Source organism: Podarcis muralis, chromosome 2 (genome assembly GCF_964188315.1).
Source record: "Podarcis muralis chromosome 2, rPodMur119.hap1.1, whole genome shotgun sequence".
Lineage (NCBI taxonomy): Eukaryota > Metazoa > Chordata > Lepidosauria > Squamata > Lacertidae > Podarcis > Podarcis muralis.
This window is the reverse complement of record NC_135656.1, coordinates 102,351,187-102,364,741: the sequence shown is the minus strand read 5'-3', so window position 1 is coordinate 102,364,741 and position 13,555 is coordinate 102,351,187. Positions and strand designations below refer to the sequence as shown.

Genomic DNA, 13,555 nt, shown 5'->3' with positions numbered 1-13,555 from the left:
AATGAAAGAGAGTCTACCATCTTCCAATATAACTTCTGTGGTATTCACATGCTGGATCTCGGCTACTGTTTTGTTTCTAAATGGCCAAAGACATCAGATTTTATTTTAAGGTTTTTCAGAAACAGATATTTGCACGACTATTCTTGGAACAAAAATAGTTGAGAATTTTATGTGGCTATTAAACGACTGGGGAAGGGGGATCTACACTACTGATTTAGCAAAGGTACCAAAGCACCTTTCATTTAACGCATCCCCTTCATTGAAGAAAAAAAAGTTAGCATGTAGTATGCAAACACGAACGCTAATTAAACACTAACAAATTTGTCCTTTTTGAGCTATTGTAGCCAACCCCCAGAGATCTTTCTTGTTCTAGCAATGCTCTCTTGCAAGGCACTCAGGTACCAGAAACCCGCGAGTTACTGCAATTCCCATTAAGTGCTCTAAAACAATAACAATTAACGAAGAACAGAAACATGCTTTCCATATGGCAATACGCAACCCCAAGAGCAAAACAAGTTTCCTTTTACGGAACTCCCCACAGACAGCTCATTCACCTTGTAAAGGTAATTAACAATGACAAAACCTGACTCAACTTGCTTAAAAGTACATTCTTTTACAGAGCATCTTCCTTTTAATAGTACAAAATTGGATGTGATCACCATGAGAAATATGAAAGCATCCTCGTCCTCGGGAGCTGGATTCTCTCCCCCTCTCCCCGCCCCACCTCCTAAAGTCATATCCTTTAACTTGATATTTGACTCTTAGAAGTCAAGCTTTAAACCTCACAAGGCACTGCTTGATATTTGCTGTGTTCAACAGGGATGCTCAAAACACCCCTCTCCTATGAAACACTGTTAGAGTTATTGAAACTTTTTTATTTCCATGAAATCCCTCAGTTTTTTCATCTCAGGGGATGCCTCCAAATCTGCCTAAAATTTCTGCTTCTAGAAAAGAAAAGAAAAATCAGTAGCAAGGAGGTCTGAGCCAAAGCATCCTGCTTCTTATCTTTGCCAACTTGTTGACAAGTTATAATCATGTGTGTGTGTCACAGTTTGAGGAATTTTGGGAGGTGCCCACAAACACGATTGAAGTATTTGTCTCCTGAGACAGACAGATGCCAATCAACCAATGCTTTTAATTACAGTGGTACCTCGGGTTACAGACGCTTCAGGTTAAAGACTCCGCTAACCCAGAAGTAGTACCTCAGGTTAAGAACTTTGCTACAGAATGAGAACAGAAATCACGCGGTGGTGGCGCGGTGGCAGCAGGAGGCCCCATTAGATAAAGTGGTACCTCAGGTTAAGAACAGTTTCAGGTTAAGAACGGACCTCCAGAACAAATTAAGTTATTAACCAGAGGTACCACTGTATTTCTAAACGTTTAAATTACTTTTCTTTTCTTTTACTGTGTTTATTAATAATTTAAATATTTCTTGTAAACCACTTAGAGGTCTTATTACAATCAAAATGGTATTTACATTTAGTTAAATAAATAACTAGTAAGAAGCCATGGAGTTTATGTTCATTCCTATCAGTTTTCAACAGGAACAATGGCTCACTTGCAGTCTTTTAAACAGAGAAGAATTGTGTGAGTTGTCTCCCCCACCAAAAAAATAAATAAAATAAAAAATCCACAGCAGAGTGTTTTTCTAAGGGGAAAAGCTGAGCTTGAGCTGAATAGGAATGAATGAGTGACACAGGACAGAAACGCTTTTTGCTTCAAGGCTCTGGCCTATCACTGGTTGCAAAAGCTCTTTTATTAAATGCCATTCACATGGCCTAGATAAAATGTTGGCAGGGTATTCGCCCTCCCTGCTAGAATGCTATTTGATGACAGAGACATAATTGATGGCAGAGAAATAAAGCGCATCTCATTTGTTGTCACAAAATAAAGTGTTTAATTTTCTATAGCTGCAAAAATAGTTGCATGATTATGTAACTGATTACACAAACACACAACCTCTATATCTATATACGCATTTTGATAAATAAAAAGGAACTCATACACTTATATGGAAGGGAACAAGGCAAGCCACTGAATTTCACCTAAAAAAACCCAAACAAACCAATATTTTGGGTTAGAGAAACATCCAAGGAATTCTAGGATAGCCAAAATGAGTTTTGATAAAGTTGACAAAATTTAGAGTACTGTTTGGGGGGAAAGGGGACAGGCAGGTGTAGGGGATTCCCTGGTCCTGAATAGGGTAACTGTGCCCCCAAAGGACCAGGTGCGCAACCTGGGAGTCGTTTTGGACTCTCAGCTGTCCATGGAGGCACAGGTTAACTCTGTGTCCAGGGCAGCAGTCTACCAGCTCCATCTGGTACGCAGGCTGAGACCCTACCTGCCCACAGACTGTCTCACCAGAGTGGTCCATGCTCTGGTTATCTCCTGCTTGGACTACTGCAATGCGCTCTATGTGGGACTACCTTTGAAGGTGCCCTGGAAACTGCAACTAATCCATATTGCGGCCGCTAGACTGGTGACCAGGAGTGGCTGCCAATACCATATAACACTGGTCCTAAAGCGTCTTTACTGGTTCCCAGTGCGTTTCCGAGCACAATTCAAAGTGTAGGTGCTGACCTTTAAAGCCGTAAATGGCCTCGCCCAGTATACCTGAAGGAGCGTCTCCACCCCCATCGTTCAGCCTGGACGATGAGGTCCAGCTCTGAGGGTCTTCTGGTGGTTCCCTCACTGCGAGAAGCGAGGTTACAGGGAACCAGGCAGAGGGCCTTCTTGGTAGTGGCGCCCACCCTGTGGAACGCCCTCCCATCAGATGTCAAGGAAATAAATATCTGACTTTTAGAAAATTTGGGGAAAATTTTAATTTCTGGTGTTTTACAATTTTTATATGCTGTAAACCACCTAGAGTAGCTGGGGAAACTATTATTATTATTATTATTATTATTATTATTATTATTATTCTGCAGGTGCACCATGGCGTTTCTTCTCTCTGTGCTCCTCCCAGCGGCCATTTCTCCTCTGCTCACTGCTATGGATTCACATAGCTATATGAACTTGTCTAATAGTTAAAGCTATGATCAAACCTATCCATTCTTAAGGAAATCAGCCCTGAGTGCTCACTGGAAGGACAGATCCTGAAGCTGAGGCTCCAATACTTTGGCCACCACATGAGAAGAGAAGACTCCCTGGAAAAGACCCTGATGTTGGGAAAGATGGAGAGCACAAGGAGAAGGGGACAACAGAGGACGAGATGGTTGGACAGTGTTCTCGAAGCTACCAGCATGGGTTTGACTAAACTGCGGGAGGCAGTGGAAGACAGCAGTGCCTGGCGTGCTCTGGTCCATGGGGTCACGAAGAGTCGGTCACGACTAAACGACTAAACAACAACAACAACAATCCCCCCTCAAAGTCTTCCAAATTGACAGCCATCACTATATCTTGTCACACTGTCATCTCTCCATGCTCTCAGCAAAGGTCTTTCCCATCACTTGGTCTTTTCAAGCTGGAGATGCCGGGTCCCTCCTGAATACAAAGTGTGCGTTCTTCCACTGAGCTATGGCCCCCTCACCAGCACATGCATATATTGCAAGACAATACAGTGGCAGGCCTAAGGCTCAGGCAGTCACAGAAAACAGGAGAGGCGTGCAATAGGTTACATCTCTGGGGAAGCCATTCAAGTTCGGAGCTGGCTTACCTGACAGTTTAATTAACATAACTGTAGAGAGTTCAGATGCATGCACTCAGACCATGAGGATCCCAGAGAAATAGGAAATGTAATGCAATGGGAAAAGGTAATACAGGGTTGTCACTCAGCTAGTCTTGGAGGCGAAAAAATAAAATAAAATCAGACCCAACAAGTATTACACAGTAGCAACCTTCTGAAAGTTATGCCCTTGTCTTTTCAAAGGCTTCTCTGGTATAATCTGTCAGTGCACTGATTCCTAAGTGATATATCAACAATCACATTTACGCCATACACAGGTTATTCCCTGGAGCTAATGCTTTATTTTTAACAATATTCTCAAAGCCTACCATTAAATAAAGGAGAGCTGTCTACTGCAGCTTGCATGTTTCATATATTCTCAGCGTGCCGTCCACTGAGCTCAAATCAAGTGAAATCTCCATTGGCATAAACAGCCGGCTGCAGAACAACAGCACCTAGTGGGCTTGCTTATACTGTCAAGACTGCACAATCCAGCAATGGGTTGTTGCTGGCATCCCTCTTCCTTGAGAAACTGTGGGATGCACCTCCAGGGGCGAAGCCAAATGGCCAGAGAATCACAGGCTATTGGGAGCATATTGCACCCATCTGCACTGAAGACAGGGCCTTCTCTGTGGTGGCACCCTAATGAGGGAATGTCCCTCCCCACCACCCAAGGCATGCCTGGCACCAGCACTTGGGTGTCAAGCAAAGATCCATCTCTGCGAGTGTTTTGTTCTCACTGCAAAGGATATATCCGAATTTTACAGCTGCCACCACCCAGCCCGACTGCCTACTATTGACCTTCACTGTGACTTAAACAAGGTTAGCAGGCGTCCAAAACTTTTAGAAACTTTTGCTTCCCTTCCCCTACCCAAATGACAAAAACACCTACCCTTTTTTCACCACCTGCAAATGAGCTGGTGGTCATTTGGTCGGGGGTGTTCCACGCATGCTAATGTTACTTAGACAATGAACTTGTTCAGTGCCTCGTTCTTTATTTTGATGTATTGCTGATGCAAGTATGCTGCTATATTGCGTTTCTCTCTGCTTGTTGCAAACTACCTAGAGTGCAAGGTTTCGTATGAAGGCAACACACAAATAAATTTATTGATGAAGTGATTGATTGCAAAATAGTAAAAAAATAAAAATAGGAACACAGTAATCAGATCATCTGGCTCAGTATTGTTTACACTTATTGGCAACTAGGATTTTAGACAATAGTCTCTCTCCCTCTCTCCCCGAGATCTACCTGGAAATGCTGAGGACTGGTCCTAGGGTCTTCTGAATGCAAAACATGAGATTATTGCTTCTCCTCTTAGGCAGGCCTCTTAAATATTCCCAAATTAGTCTATATTTCTAACCGTAAGGCAAGTTTCCCTTCCTGGTTTGTCCGTGTATGTGTTTTTACAGTTCTTTCGATGCTATTTTTAATGAATGGCCATCTTACATTTTATGAATTGTATTTTACCTTGGTTGTTTTCTTTTTTAATCAATAACACATCAGTCACCTCAGAGTTATGACTTCAAGGTTCTTGACCTCACATTACAATTCCTGTCCGTTCAAGAAGAGAAATAAATACAGTGCATTTCAACCACACAGTGTTGCTGATGGATTGGTTTATAAGCAATTCTGTTTCTCTACGGAACTGTGTATTGCATTCACTATGAACAACCACCACCCCGTTGATTTCATTCTGCAACGTAAGAGGTGCAAGTCAGAGGTTTAAGGTGATTTCTAGAGTTAGCTCTCAATAACCAACAGACTATACAGTGGTACCTTGGGTTACATACACTTCAGGTTACATACGCTTCAGGTTACAGACTCCACTAACCCAGAAATAGTACCTCAGGTTAAGAACTTTGCTTCAGGATGAGAAGAGAAATCGTGCTCCGGCGGCATGGCAGCAGACGGAGGCCCCATTAGCTAAAGTGGTGCTTCAGGTTAAGAACAGTTTCAGGTTAAGAACGGACCTCCAGAATGAATTAAGTACTTAACTCGAGGTACCACTGTACAGACTTTAAAACGGTAGCAGAGAACATCAAGTCAGGGGGCTATGCGTCCTATTTTGCAGAAGACCACCCTCTCTTTCAAGCATCGTCAAGGGGTTAGTCCTCTATCTGAAGGATCCCTCTATTCAAAGGGCGGAAAGATTAACCCTAAAAGAGAGAGAGAGAGAGAGAGTGCAACGCCTTGACACCCATCACCAACAGTGACTACCTGGAAATCAGACTGAGCAGGTAGTTCACCTGGTCACTGCCTCGCTCACATTGGTGAAATGTATTTCCATTTAACTTTTGGCAATTACCTCTACATTTACATTAGAAATTAAATTTAAAAGGCGCTGCATTTAAATTAGCACGTGCACATTTCATGCAAAGCTGTGTCCTCTTTTCTTGATTCTGTTTTTCTTTCTTCTGCTATGGCCATGTGTTAAGTGGCCTCTCTAGCCTAACGCCAAAGGCAGAGGTGGAGAATGCCAGGCTCTCTGGTCCTTAGGACTCTTACTAGTCCGCAAGCCACACCCCTTTGTCTCCCCACTCTGTGCCCTCCTCAAGGCCTTCTGCCTGGTTGGCATGTGTCCTTGAACTGTAACAATGCCTCTTCCTTGCCTGGATGGATAGATTTGAGTGGGCATACAAATCTCAGAATTTTGCAGGGTTGGAATATAACTGTTTAGATGGATATTCCCAGGTGTCAAAAAAGGTTATTTATGTATGCCATTACTGTGGCTTGTGTTTTGGTAGCCCAAAAATGGAAAACGAGTGAGGTCCCAACTAAAGAAGAATGGTAAATTAAACTAATATGGAATATGCGCAGCTTGTGGACCTAACATATAGAATAAGAGATCAAGAAGAACATACGTTTAAAGAAGATTGGAAAATGTTTATTGAAACTGTGTACAGTGGTACCTTGGGTTAAGAACTTAATTCATTCTAGAGGTCCATTCTTAACCTGAGGTACCATATTAGCTAATGGGGCCCCCCGCCATGCCGCCACCAAGTGATTTCTGTTCTCATCCTGAAGCAAAGTTATTAACCCGAGGTACTATTTCTGGGTTAGTGGAGTCTGTAACCTGAAGCGTATGTAACCTGAAGCATCTGTAACCCAAGGTACCACTGTACACTTGAAAACATTGGCAACATTAATAGAAATTCAGCAGCGTAAATAAGTTTTGATGGATGCAATAATGGAATACTGAATGGTTTAGATTATGTAAAATATGCAGGGATTTATATTATGAAAAATGAACTATGGAAAGAGAAGAAGGGAAGTCACTGATAATTTAAGGTTGTTTAAATGAATATTCTAAATTGCAAAACAGAAAATTTACATGAAAAAATTATTAAAAAGGGGGATGTAGCTTTTCTGCACAAAGGTAAGAGTCACATCCATGAATCTACCCTCTTTTGCCTCTGGACACAGGGAAAGACCGCAGCTCAGTGGTAGAGCATGCATGCTGAAGGTTCAATCCTCAGCATGTTCAATCCTCAGGAGAGCCAGTGTGGTGTAGTGGTTAAGAGCGGTAGTCTCGTAATCTGGGGAACTGGGTTCGCTTCCCTTCTCCTCCACATGCAGCTGCTGGGTGACCTTGGGCCAGTCACACTTCTCTGAAGTCTCTCAGCTTCACTCACCTCACAGAGTGTTTGTTGAGGGGGAGGAAGAGAAAGGAGAATGTTAGCTGTTTTGAGACTTCTTAAAGGGAGTGAAAGGCGGGATATCAAATCCAAACTCTTCTTCTTCTTCTTCAGTTCCATCTGAAACCCCTGGTCAAAGGCAGCTTCCCATGTTCCCCACCCGCCACTGGCACTCAGCCCCCAGAAGGTTCCTCCCAAAGGAGTGTGGCCCTCAAACTAACAAGGGGCGGGAGGAGAAATCCCCATCCCTGCTGTAAGACGACAGCACCAGAAAGCTGGGTTATTTCTTTGTATCAGATTCCATGCATCCGCAGACATGGAATGGCTGCGCGTGTATGTTTGTGCGCCTTGCGAAAAAAAACATACTAATCTATTATTCTAATGACAACAAGGCATACCGCACGTTCTAATAAACACCAGCAGATTATTATAAATTAAATTCACTGACAGCAGAGACAGGAAACAAACATTTATAATGCCAGCAAAAAAAGAAAAAAAGCGGCCCTTTTGCCTGTAACGTTGCCGAGACTACTAAGTGCGCGGCTGTCAGAGCACCCGAGGTTTCCGAAATAATTAGAAAGCCAAAGCAGAGTGGCTTTTTAAAAAGAATAATAATAATGAATAAATAAATAAATAAATAAAGATGTGAGTGGGGAATACTAATTAACACTTAATAGCCAAGTGAAAACAGCACAACACCTTTTTCTTCAGCGGAAGGCACTGATTCCTGGCAGCTGCTATTAGGAATCTCTCCCCCCCCCCTTCCGCGCCGAATACTTCTGCAAACAGAGATCCCATTATTAACAATTTCTGTCATCCCTTAAGAGACTTCCATAGGACAGATTCTGATTTTCCTTTCCTTTCACATATTCAGTGCCTTTAGGCTGTGAACCTGAACACACATATAAGTGTGTAAGTCGTATTGATCTCAATGGGAGAACTTGTAAAGAAGCAATCTGGTTTAAGATAGCAGCCCGAGGCACTGAAGATATTACATTTCTGTGGTGTTTTTCCCCCATCCGACGTAAAGCGTTGGTTTATGCTTCTTCGCCTGTTGCTTCCCCATAACTTTGCAGGTGTTTCCTGGTGAGTGGTAACCAGTCAGTATCTGGAAGCGTAAGCTGGCAGCCTTTGCAACTGCAAAGGGAGAAATCCTGAAGCACAGCTGAGTTTAAACAGAGATGTCTCTGCCATTAGGCAGAATGAGGCAGCTGCCTCAGGCGGCAGGCAGGGCTAGGAGGTGAGATGCAGTGATGCAAGCTGCCCCTGTCCTTCTTAAGATAGCACTCAAGTGCAGTGGGTGACAACAGCAAGCAGAAGTCAAGAAGAGAGGTTTGGTTAGAGGATTTTGCCGATTAAACACTATTTAAATCTTGTTGGGAAGTGGGAGATAAAAAAAAAAACCCAAGGAAGTCAACCGTGTGCTCAAGGGTGGAGAGGAAACTGCAGAGAAGCTGGACGAATTCCTTGCATTTGCCTTTGTGACAGAAGATGTAGGTGTCTGAATTCACTTTTCGCAGGAGAAACTGGGACAAGTATGGGTGACAAGAGATTTAGGTGGTTTTAAAAGGGGATTAGACAAATTCATTGAGGCTGTCAATGGCTACTAGCCAAGATGGCTATGTTCTACCTTCACTGACAGAGGTCTACTTTTTCTTTGGTGATCACTCATAGTCCATAGGTGACTGTGGAGGCCAATTCTGGATCCACATGTCCTTCCACAGTGGGGACACAGGTTTCCGGGTGGGAGTTAATCACGGTGTGGATTTGCCAAGCGTGCCTTCCTCTTAGCACGTTTCTCCCTTGCGTCCTGAGTTCGAGCGTCTTCAAAGCCCATGACACCTTTGGTAAAGGCTGTTCTCCAATTGGAGCACTCACAGGCAAGTGTTTCCCAATTGTTGGTGTTTATACTACATTTTTTAAAGATTTGCCTTGAGACAGTCTCTAAACCTCTTTTGTTGACCACCAGCATTACGCTTTCCATTTTTAAGTTCGGAATAGAGTAGCTGCTTTGGAAAACGATCATCAGGCATCCGCACAACATGACCAGTCCAACGAAGTTGATGTTGAAGAATCATTGCTTCGACGCTGGTGATCTTTGCTTCTTCCAGTACACTGATATTAGTTCACCTGTTAGAATGCTAGTGGCTGGTAATTGCAAGTTCGGGGAGCCTTTCTGTGCTCTGATTCTGCTTGTGGGCTTCTCTTAGGCCATGGGTAGGCAACTTAAGGCCCGGGGGCCGGATCTGGCCCAATGGCCTTCTAAATCCAGCCCGTGGACGGTCCGGGAATCAGCGTGTTTTTACATGAGTAGAATGTGTCCTTTTATTTTAAATGCATCTCTGGGTTATTTGTGGGGCCTGCCTGGTGTTTTTATATGAGTAGTATGTGTGCTTTTATTTAAAATGCATCTCGGGGTTATTTGTGGGGCATAGGAATTCGTTTTCCCCCTTCAAAATATAGTCCGGCCCCCCACAAGGTCTGAGGGACAGTGGACCGGCCCCCTGCTGAAAAAGTTTGCTGACCCCTGCCTTAGGCATATGTTGGGCTGTGTAAGAACAGTATGCTGGACTAGACAGGCTGGATCTAAAATGGCTCTTCTTATGTTCAGGATATGGAGGAGGAGGAGTAGGAAGAGTTTGGATTTGATATCCCGCTTTATCACTACCCGAAGGAGTCTCAAAGCAGCTAACATTCTCCTTTCCCTTCCTCCCCCACAACAAACACTCTGTGAGGTGAGTGGGGCTGAGAGACTTCAGAGAAGTGTGACTAGCTCAAGGTCACCCAGCAGCTGCAGGTGGAGGAGCGGAGATGCAAACTCGGTTCACCAGATTACGAGTCTACCGTTCTTAACCACTACACCACACTGGCTCTCTATGTTCCTTGAATGGGCAAGAGGCTCAGACTAGAGAGGAATCTGCACAATTGATTTAAAAACAGCTAGGACTGCAGCCAATACAGCTTTTCTATGTATGTGCTTCTCCCTCCCTTCCTCCCATACATCCCTTCAGGATTCTCATGACAACTGAATGCTTCATCCTAGCATCTTTTCCAATGTTAGCGCAAACTAGTGGCTTCCTTTCCCCACGACGGCATCACAAAAGGACCCAAAGATAATGAGAACAATTACCTTTTTTTTCATGACGCATGTGATAGCATTCTAGCCCAAAGCCCTTCTAGCTCATAGCATCGTCTCATTATGAAGATAACTACTTCAACCTCAGGGCATCGCTTTCATCCAGCTACGGTTTGAATAAAAAAAAAAAAGCACCACAATTTCCCTTCATTAAAATTCCCATCCGTCTTCAAAATGAATTTCATATTCTTGAAAAACAGCAGGAATTCATAGCAGAGAACACTTTGTGGCATCCTGTCAAGAAAACAGTTGCTGGCAACTTCCCAGTGCTAGATGGCAAGATCCCACCTTGAATACAGGACTGAGTTTATCAGATCCAGACAATCAAGTGTTTGCTGCACAAAAGCATGGGGTTTGGTCTCTAGCAGTTAATTGGGTGAAGGATGGCACCTATCCCTTTCTAGCGAGTCTCTGGTCTTTATGACTGCAAAGAGCAGTCTGAAAATGGGTGCCCATTGTGTGCTAAATGCTCAAAAGTGTGTCTGCAGTGTGTGTGGGGGGGAGGGGGAGTGATGGTGGCAATTCAGTTGCTGGACCTTTCAAATGCCAAATCTTCACTTCCATACTAACATCCCTGCCTCTGATCCCATCTCCTATCAAGCTTCAAAAGTTCGATTCCATTTTGTATCCTGCCCCACTATACTTCTACAGTGGTACCTCGGGTTAAGTACTTAATTCGTTCCAGAGGTCTGTTCTTAACCTGAAACTGTTCTTAACCTGAAGCACCACTTTAGCTAATGGGGCCTCCTGCTGCTGCCGCGCCGCCGGAGCCCAATTTCTGTACTTATCCTGAAGCAAAGTTCTTAACCTGAAGCACTATATCTTGGTAAGTGGAGTCTGTAACCTGAAGCATATGTAACCTGAAGCGTATGCAACCTGAAGCATATGTAACCCGAGGTACCACTGTATTTCTTTTGTTTTTTTAAAAAAAAAACCACCCAAAATCTGATTCTTTCACATCTTTCAATGCTGGAAGAACATATGTAAAAGAGATCATATTGTTCCAAAGAAGCAACAGACTGATTACTGAATGTGAGAATTGTTATTATCAATCCATCAATTTATTATCGTCAATATTATTCTGCAAGGAATCTTAATGCAACCCTGGAACAAGTATAAATAGGATGGGGAGGGAATAGGTGGTGGCGCGGGGGGAAGGGGGACGACAGGAAACCAGCAGCCTTTCAAACTGATAGCAAACCTTATAGATGAAAATTGCACGCACACAGCTCGGGGGGGGGGGGGCGGGCTAACGTAACACTTTCATTACAAAACCATCAGTATACCATGCACACAAATTTCCTTGAACGTTAGCACCAGCACACAGCATGGATGGGCAAATGCTGAGGCCCAAAGATAGTGGAGGGGGCACCAATCCAGGCTGATACTGAGCTTCTAATGCTGCAGAAGCACTTGGCAAAGCACTGCAGCCCCAGTGCCCCTAACATATATAAAGTGTGGCTACCTTTGAAGGTGACGTGGAAACTACAACTAATCCAGAATGCGGCAGCTAGACGGGTGACTGGGAGTGGCTGCCGAGACCACATAACACCGGTCCTGAAAGACCTACGGTGGCTCCCAGTACGTTTCCAGGCACAATTCAAAGTGTTGGTGCTGACCTTTAAAGCCCTAAATGGACCCTGGGCCTGTATACCTGAAGGAGCGTTTCCACCCCCCATCATTCAGCCCGGACACTGAGGTCCAGCTCCAAGGGCTGGACACTGAGGTCCAGCTCCCCACCACAGGGAACCAAGAAATTACTGCATGTGTTGCTGATGTTTTGTACCTTTGGCACTTTGTCCTATAACCTGCAGATAGCTATCATACAATCCCACGTTTCAAAGGACCTGATTTAACGAGATGGCCAACATTCATGAGGTAAAATTGACGGCACAATAAGGTGGTACTAACATTGTTTACATTCACTGCAACGGGGCCACATGTTCCCTTTCCATATGCCTGAATTTGCCCTCTGCATCCTTTAGTCAACCCAAATGAAATGATCGTATTAGAGCCATCAGAGTAATGCTCTCTTAATGAACCACCAGAAGCTGACAAACATGCAGTCTGAATTGAGCCGAATTAGATCAAAAACTCTTAAAGTTCATTACAATCGTCTTGGACTACTTGCTGTCATCTTCTCACTCAAACAAACTGCTTGTCTGAACACGCACAGTCAATTTCACACTTCTGAGAAATATTCTGGTAACAGAAGTGATAAACAAGTATGTCTGTCACATTAAAGCAACAAATTTAAAAATGGAGATAAGATGTTTCTATTTTTCTTTTCTTTTTTTGGTTAAATATTGGTGGAGGGAGTTTCCACCCTCCAATGGTTTACGTTATTTATTTATTGTTAAAATTAAGGTCGCTAACAACATGAATCAGAAACAGTAATGGATGCACACAAGCATACAAAATTCATGACAACAACAACATACTAAAGCAGCCCCCCAAAACTAAAAAAGTCATAGTTTGTTTAGTGTTTTCCTCAAGGCCATCCTTGGACAAATTCCCTAAGCCTGTAAACCTCCAGATGCTGTTGGACTAGAACTTCCATAATCCCTGAACACTGGCTGAAGGAACTGGAGTTCAAAATACATTTGGAGACCCACAGGTTCCCAACCCCATCCCAAACCAGCAGACCAAAGCTAGCCAACATAATGCCCTCCAGATCTTGTCTGACTACAATTCCCAGCATCCTGGTCCATTGCCATTCTGGCTGGGGCTGATGAGATTTGTAGTCCAACAACAGGAGGCCACCCTGTTTGTTATCACTGCTTTCCTATAGAAGATAAGTAAATATATGAACCCAGCTGCTAAAATAAGTTTCTCATGTCCATCTTTTGGCATTAAAAATAAGAAAAACCCAAAACACTCAGTATCATCCCCTGCAAATTCAGTGAATAGAAATCCGTACTCTTTCTCTGACAAAGGTAAGTGCAATGTGATTTTCTTATTAAGCATATTCCTAACTCTTCAATTCCGCAACCCCAGTATTTATTCATGTGGTTAGAAATCATTTCACTTTAGATAATTCAGAACTGTGATCCGTGACGTGCAACTCCTATTGGTACAAAGCGATCTTCCATCACTGGAGGACTTGAATTTTACAATAC

The 13,555-nt window shown here is 43.4% G+C and overlaps 1 protein-coding gene across 3 annotated transcripts in view; it reads right to left on the bottom strand.

The window, feature by feature from the left end:
* Window positions 1-13,555, bottom strand: part of FHIT (fragile histidine triad diadenosine triphosphatase) — a 1,046,096-nt gene that overhangs the window by 315,325 nt on the left and 717,216 nt on the right. The gene's annotated exons all lie outside the window — the stretch shown is intronic.